Source organism: Rhipicephalus microplus, chromosome 10, assembly GCF_043290135.1.
Source record: "Rhipicephalus microplus isolate Deutch F79 chromosome 10, USDA_Rmic, whole genome shotgun sequence".
Taxonomy (NCBI): domain Eukaryota; kingdom Metazoa; phylum Arthropoda; class Arachnida; order Ixodida; family Ixodidae; genus Rhipicephalus; species Rhipicephalus microplus.
Genome location: NC_134709.1, coordinates 44,172,253 through 44,180,694, shown reverse-complemented (window position 1 = coordinate 44,180,694; position 8,442 = coordinate 44,172,253).

Below are 8,442 nucleotides of genomic sequence, written 5' to 3'. Positions count from 1 at the left end.
CGCCTGTAACTCATCCTTATTTAAGCATGCAGAAACTAAAGCAATTATCTCTTTTTCCGGTGCCTGTGCTGGCGGAAGCTGGGCTGGCAGCCAAGATAATTCGTCTGCTACAACATTATTGGCACCTTTGCAATATTGTACAGAAAGGTTGTAATATAACAGCCGGGCACACCATCGAGAAATTTGCAAGGGGCGTCCCCCACCGCGCAAGCTGACAGCAAAGTAGTTAAAGCCTGGTGGTCAGTCCGTAATGTAAAATGCCGACCCCAAAGATATGCCGTTTTTCTACCGCAAACAAACAAGCGAGAGCTTCGCGCTCCCCTGCGGAATATCGGCGTTCCGCCGGGGACAAGGTTCTAGATGCAACAGATAACTGTAGCAACGCGCGGTCGACGCGCTCCTCCTCTCTCGCTACGTCGAGCGCCGTCTGTAGTGTGAAGTCTTTGACCATCTTGAAGAAAGTTCTTTGAAGGTGCGGCGACGCGATGCCACAGACGATCTGGTCGAAAGCGAGGATATCGCCCACCGCGCCAAATTCACAAAGCTTGGCTACTCGGCGTACCTCCTGTATAAGTTCTACCACCAACTGGTCTGGGCCCATACGCAGGGCTTTTAAGTGGGCACGCAGACACGCCGCATCCGGTCGCGGGTCAAAGATTTCATTAAGCAGCGCGAGGGCTGCGTCGTACATGTCCGGCGTCGTCTCCCGAGTTTGCTGGTCGGCTCCCGGCTCCTCTTCGGCGGCACGCAGGTGGTTGTTAAGTCCCTAGACACCCAAGGCGTTCAGGAGCAGCGCCTTCTTGGGCTATGCTCGCGTGGGTTCGAATCCAATCCTCGTCGCCAATATGTTGCATCGTGCGGCGGACGCGCCGCACGGAGCACACAGGGCACGACGCTGAAGCGCCGGCCGACACGAGGTACGCAGAAGCCGGTAGCCAAGCAGAAACTGGTTTATTCTGTACAATGCCACACCACAGAACACCGCCACACATCTACACACAGGGTATCGGCCCATGAGGGCGAAATTAGTTCTCATAAAACCGAATCTGGCAACCACGAAATCGGAAGCGAAACACTAGACCACCACGGCGGGGCTCATCGTTGTAAATGCTCGTGCGAGACAAGCACGAACGCGCTGGAACAACGTCGCGAAAGACGACAAATAGAACATCAAGAGATGAGAACAAAGAGACGCTAAGGAATCCAGAACAACTTATAGACGACCGTACAACTGGGCATCTTTACCTCCTACTACCAACGCATGTTAATTTAATATCAAGACCAGATATGGAATAAAAGCATGCATCAGATGGAAAAATCATCGTACTATTTCTTAGTGCGAACGCATTCATTGCAAGAAGTATCACTAGCCTTCATCAACGCGTTGCACCTGATGTATAAAATGGAGTATAGGTAGACCGGAACGCGTGAGCACGTTCTGGCCTAGGTTTGTAGCTTACACCGACACCGTGGTTCAGTCAATGCTTGGGCCAGCTGTTGCGTGTGCGTAGTAAGAGTAGTTATGCACGCCGGATCGAGCTTCGCCATAAGCTGTCTCGCATCTAAAAAGCAGGTGATTGCGTTAGCCTACCTTCCCTGGCGTTATCATCAAATGAAATAGGCCTGGTAAACCTGGGCGACCCGGGACAGCGCCTCCTCTACTTTATCCCGGGAGCTCACACGAGGCTCAGTGTTGGGGATTCTACAATGTATCACCTTTGACAAGGCATGAAAAGCGTAAAAAATCGACGAGTTGACTACCTTAGATGCGAAGCAGCTCTTTGACTAGCCTGTGTAACGCCGTACGTACGTGCGTCCGCATGAACACGTTGCTACGCGTTCGCCTCACCGCAGGCGTTGTAGCGGTGCCAAGCATGTCATGCCGCAGCTGCGCGTTGACGTCACACTCCCCTCGCAGTACACGCTGACGTCACACTCTTCCTCGCCTGCCGTGCGCTCACCACTGCGCCCGCAGCAGCCGCCTCGTCCGTTCATCCGCCACACCTACCGCTACCGCCGCTCGCTCCGCTAGCGCGACCGCCACTCGCTACACCGCCGACTCGTCGGTTCACGCGGAAACTACCCACCACGATAAGGTGAAGGTTCATCGATCTGGTCTTTGATGTCGAATGTCTGCAGGAACCTCTCAGCGTGCATTTCATCGATCACAAGGTCGTGGTATTCAAGGCGAAACGCGCGTAACCTCCGGTCTAGCACCCGTGTCCACCCGGAAGAAACGTCAAGACCTACGCCAGCCATCACTTCAAACGAATCTTCCGGCGCTCACCGCAGCGCCTGCGTTAGCGCCGTTGAACTCGTGACGTCACCAGCGCGCAACGCTGCTGCTTCGCATCTTATCAGAGTTCCCTTCAGAAAGATGTGAATTATTCACCATATTGGAACAAAAAATCATGTTTATTTTCAGCACTGGTGACACGAAGTTCCAATCAAACAGGTTCCAAGTGAAAACCCCCTAATAGGTCAATACTTCATGCCGACCTTCAGATACGAAGTGTCCCGGGAGAGGGAGAAGGGTTGCCTTCGTGCCGGGGGCCACATAACACTGCCCTACGGACAGCAGGCTGCGGACGCCTGCCATAAATCATCATCAATTTCTGAGGTAAGTAAGTACCACTAAAGTCCCTAGATGAAACAAGTTAACTTGTTTCATGTATAGGGACCTTAAGTGCCACAAGCAGTACGCGCACCTAGTGGCTGCCCACTTGATTGATGTTGTGGCTGATTGTTGTGTTGAAGGGCTTTAAGTTACAGCCCTATTGGCCCTTGCCAGTTCAGTATGTGCTGAGGCCGACGGGACGGCGTTATGCTCTCCCATAGCAGAGTTCCAAGTACTCTAAATCGTTAGCCACTCTTTCTACACACACACACACACACACACACAGACACACACACACACACACACACACACACACACACACACACACACACACACACACGCACGCACACACACACACACACACACACACACACACACACACACGCACGCACACGCACACACACACACACACACGTTATGCTCTCCCATAGCAGAGTGCCAAGTACTCTAAATCGTTAGCCACTCTTTCTACAAACACACACACACACACACACACACACACACACACACACACACACACACACACACACACACACACACACACACACACACACACACACACGTTATGCTCTCCCATAGCAGAGTGCCAAGTACTCTAAATCGTTAGCCACTCTTTCTACACACACACACACACACACACACACACACACACACACACACACACACACACACACACACACACACACACACACACACACACGCACACGCACACGCACACACACACACGCACACGCACACACACACGCACACAACAATAATATTTATAGGAAAGGCTTTTCTGTCAGGCCGTAAGCTTTGGAATACCTACTCGTTATTTGACTCCCCTGATGTAAAAGCCAGGTGGGTTACAAATTGTATATAGTTGCCTTATAAGTTATTGATAACCACCAGGGTCATGACCGAGAATACATTTTCGGCTTGGCAATGGTATGTGCTGGGTGCATGCGAGTCTTTAACCAGCACAGGTGAAGTCGTGAAACCCAGGTTGGCTTGGAAGGGTTAATAGATAGTTGCCAGCGGTGGAGCTATGGCTACGCGTGGCTAAGCGGTGTTACTGTGATGGCTACAAAGATGTGTCCGTGAAAGGCGCATGTGGTAAGGAGGCCAACTTCAGTAGTCCCCCTTAGAGTCAGGCATCTGGCCGATCTGTTTGACCCGAGCTCCGAAAGATGGGGCTTGAGATGGTCAGAGGAGGTAAGGGTAGGAGTAAGCAGGCTAGGTCTTCTGGAAGGTGCTGGAGAGAGTGCTGGAGGGTGGCACTCTGTCGGCTGGCACGTCTTCATTTTTGAGGCTCAAAAATGCGACCTTTCATGGTAGGGAGCCTGCACATGATCGTTTTACATGCAGGCTCCCAGGCTCATGGTGAATTTGCCATTTTAGGTGCGGGAACAGAACAGGCCAACTCGAGCCGCGATCCTCAGTCAGGATCAACAGATCTCCCACCAACACATAGGGGCGAAGCTCCATAAAGTCGAGGCTTGTGCGTTGGCGGCGACATTATTGTGCCCCGTAGCCATCACTACATACGATGGCTCTGACGCAAATGACACTGAAGAACAAACGCATTTAAACCATACATTCCCTTTTTGTCGTCACGGCACAACACATGCAAGATACCCACAATACGCCATGAAGATGACGATAGCCCTGATGACAGTAAAAACGATGAAGACCATGAGCAACAACTTGCTTGAACAGTAGATGCCGTTTCGATATGTACTATGATGCATTTCGTATGACAGGAAACGACAAAAACCACCAAGATAACGTGCAGAGGAATCATATTGCCACCTAGATGCGATATGTGAAGGCAAAACAAAATTCGCAACTCAGCACAACATAAAATAAGTGACCAATAAAGATTGTATATACACCGCTTCGTCACGCATTCACATGCGTTACTGGTCAATGTCACGTGTGAGTTAAGCTAACACCGATTGACACCACTGCTTCACCCACTCGTTATCATTTGTTGTTGTTGTTGCTGTTCTCCTATTGTTAGTGGTTATCATTTACTCTGTGAATATGCCGCGATTTCTTTTGCTTCTTCCACAAGTTAGGGCTTCCTCTTATGGGAATATTATTTCAGCTCCAAGGAAAAAATATAAAAGGTATTTAAAAGCCATTGCATTGTGGTGCCTGGTGTTACCGTGCTAGTAACCATTATTTCGGGTATTTTGCGAAGTTTCACGCGGGGTGCGCCTGATAAAACGTTTGTTGCCTTCAAGGGCAATATTGAAAAACGCCCTTAGAATACTCGGCTGGCGGAGTGTAGCATAACCAAGTTGGAAACACTACGATGCAGCTTCCACGCCAAAGAACTCGGGCACCAAATGGAGGGATAGTTAGGCATGAAAACCTGAGCACACGTTTCAATGCAGGTGGTATATATATATATATATATATATATATATATATATATATATATATATATATATATATATATATATATATATATATATATATATATATATTTACTGAAGGAAGGTGTTCTGCTAATGATTAGTGGAATTTTGTGGTACAATTACCATAGGTGGCTAAAGAGCAACATATCTTTTAAATGTGGAGCAGCAAATTCGGCGTCGGTGGCATAGATTCCAAAATTTACCTGCCGGAGACTCTGGCGCTACCATCGTTCAGCGACCATGAGAATGATTGGTATTACATGGATTTGCCTAGTCTTCGTACATGCTGGCGTCAAATCGTACTTATGGCTTCGTTTATTGCTGTGTTCCGGTTTTGTTCCGAAGGAAAGAACGAACCCTTTTGAACTTCGCGAACTGATTTTAAATGGAGCTTAAAAGAACACGTACTAATAGGAATCCTCTTCTGAGCCCTTTTCCACTCTCGTAGTGAAAATGGAGCCATTGCGCCACTTGATTCATCCTTGTCTATTGTGGTGCATAAGGCACTTCTTTGTTGAAGTTTTTCTGTCACCCTTGTTCTTATATATTCAATAGCTTCGTCCCCTTCTAGCCTAGTACCTTGAGCTGTAGTTATAAACCTCTGCTCTAGGCTCGTCTCATTTCTCAGGGAGTTTAGATGGTTCCAAAATTTCGCAGCTGCCTTTCTATCTTTTTTATGTACTTCTACCAGCCATTGAGCTCCCTTTCTTCTAATCTTTTCATTGATCAGAAGGGATGCATCCCTTCTACAGCTTAGAAAGGTTTCCCATTTTCTTTCAACATCGTCTGTCGGTTCACCCCGCTGCTTAGCATGTCTGTTCCCTAGAGGCTTCCTGACGTTTTGATATGGCTCTTTTAACTTCCTCATCCCACCAACTCTTGGGCTTGTGTCTTCTTTTCCGGAGTGACTTGTCACGTGCTTTAGAAAGCTCTAGCTCAAACACTCTAATTAGATTCGTGTATGTCCACACTGTTTGATTATCCTCAGTGATTACTTTCTCAATTTGTTTAGTAGCTATCTCTATTTGCATTTCTGAATAAAAATGTTTCTGTAGTTGCTCACTTTGCCTCCTTCCCACTATCAATGTTCTTCCAAAACTTAGTTTGATACGTTTGTGATCACTACCCAGACTTCTGGAGCCATTTTCACCTATGTGCATTCCCCTGAGCTTATAATTCATCCTATGTGACATCAGTGCGTAAGCTATCGTCTACTGCAGCCTTCCTACCTCCCATGTTATTTGCCCTTCACACTTCTCGGTACTGTTGCAAATTATCAAATCATGTCTTTCACCATGATCATTTTGCCTGTTGGGTCGGTATACCCATCTGTATCTATGTGCGCATTCATATCTCCTAGTATAAGTATCTCGCGCTCTCCTCCTTACTCTTCAATGTCCTTTGATACACACTCTACCATTGCCTGGTTTTCCTCTCTGGCCTTTGCTCCCGTCCAGTACACCAAACCAAGGAGTGTCATCTGCCCTGCCACTTTCCTTTTAAGCCATAAATGTTACTTGCACTCCTGCTTGACCCTTTGCCAGTCTGTACATTTATGAATTAATGTTAATGCCCCAATACCACACCCCTTTCTGCTGCCTTCTGCGCTATTACAATATTCCCACGCGGAGTTCGGATTGTTAGGAGGTTGTTCCAGTTCCCTAAGATGTGTTTCTACAAAGCCGTATACCATCGGCCTCTCCTCTCTTAGCTGTTCTTCTATCTCTTTCCACTTCAGCCTGTTCCTGCCACCCTGCATGTTAATATACCCTATGTCTGAATTGGCTCGGCGCTCGTGGCTACGTCTATTTCTGCCCCGAATTCTACTGATCTTAGATACTGCTGCCACTTTGGAATCGTATCTGTCCATACCACCTGTCAAATATTCTCCCTGGTTGTTTTCCTCGTTACTAGCTATCCTGAACCCATAGATATGAGAGTCAAAATTATCTCTAGAGACCATATTCGTGATGACATGACATGGATATATCTCAAGCTATCGCGCGTACAAGTATGATAAACAAACTAAGCCGCCAACGCACTTCAGCTCACGCGCTTTGCGTCCAGTACGTAGTTCGATGTATATCATTCGTCATGGCATTCAGAACCGCTTCTCATCTGACGATCTAAGTCTTGCAGTATCTATTTTCATGTGTGTTTACGATGGCATGCCGTTCAGTCATCAGCTGTTTATAGAAGAAACTTTCAAATCGAGTTGACTTGTGCCCGGAAAACCAAGTTCACTCAATCACACGTACACTCGCAGTAGTTCACGGCCACCAATACTCTAACCGTCAGTGAAACGAGCGTTATCGCAGAGGCTCGCGTTGAGAGCACAGTAATAAAACCTGTGTTAGTACCCTCTAGTACGAGTCGTACACGCAAATAGTCCGAAACAATCTAGAAGTTTCTCAAACATTCTGGCGCGGCCTGCGCCGAACAAGTTTCCATGGCACCAAAACGAGCATATGAAAAAAAAGAAATGAGCAAGCGTGGAGTATCACCGCTATCTCTTTCAACAACTCACTCACAACTTTTCTACAACCGCAGGAAAAATCAACCATAAAAATTAAGTCATACAATAAACTCTGCTGGTATAATTAATATGTCAGTTGTGATAATGACGTTGGTTTCACAACATCATGCTGTTAATTATCCCCGGCACGTATTCCTTGCACGACTTGTTTCCTTTGCAGTACAAGCATCTCTTGCATGTATGTCCGGGTGAAAAGTGTATCTTCTGGAATCTAAGATGAACTAAGCAGTTTATGTGGCTGCAATTAATACAAAAAACTTGGTTCCGTGATTCATTAACTGCAATGATTTTTGTTGTGAAGTGACGATGCACATGTATGTGCGCCGTACACTATATAAGGGATTTGTGACCGTGGGTACCTGAAGTCATCTGCAGTACTAACTAAACAGTACTAACCTTGCAGTTCGTCGCAAATCTCATTATTTCAGAAAGCTGTATTCAAAGTTTGTCGCCTATTAAATACCTATAGCATTTGAAAGAAATTCCCTTTCTGTCCATCTTTAGAATAGCTGGCATATGCTTTTATAACTTTTTGGCAAAAATGGCATACTTATTAGATACCACATGCAATTGGCCCTGAAAGGAGTGACTTACACACTTTTTGTGAAGCACTTCTTGTTTGGAATGTGCTTGGTGGCACACGCACATGTGTACGCTAGTGTAAAATTGAATAGTATCTTTTTTAGGATGGAATAACAGCGCTATTGATGAAATAAAAAGGAGGCAATGGACACACACGCTCTGTCTGTTTTTTGCCTACCTTTTCTTTATATAGTGCCGATCAGTTCATGTCGTCCTGATAAATTCATGGCTAAAACAAGTCTGTGCAAATGCAGCCTAACCATTGGGATAAGTTTCATAAATGTGACCAAGAAAACATTGCC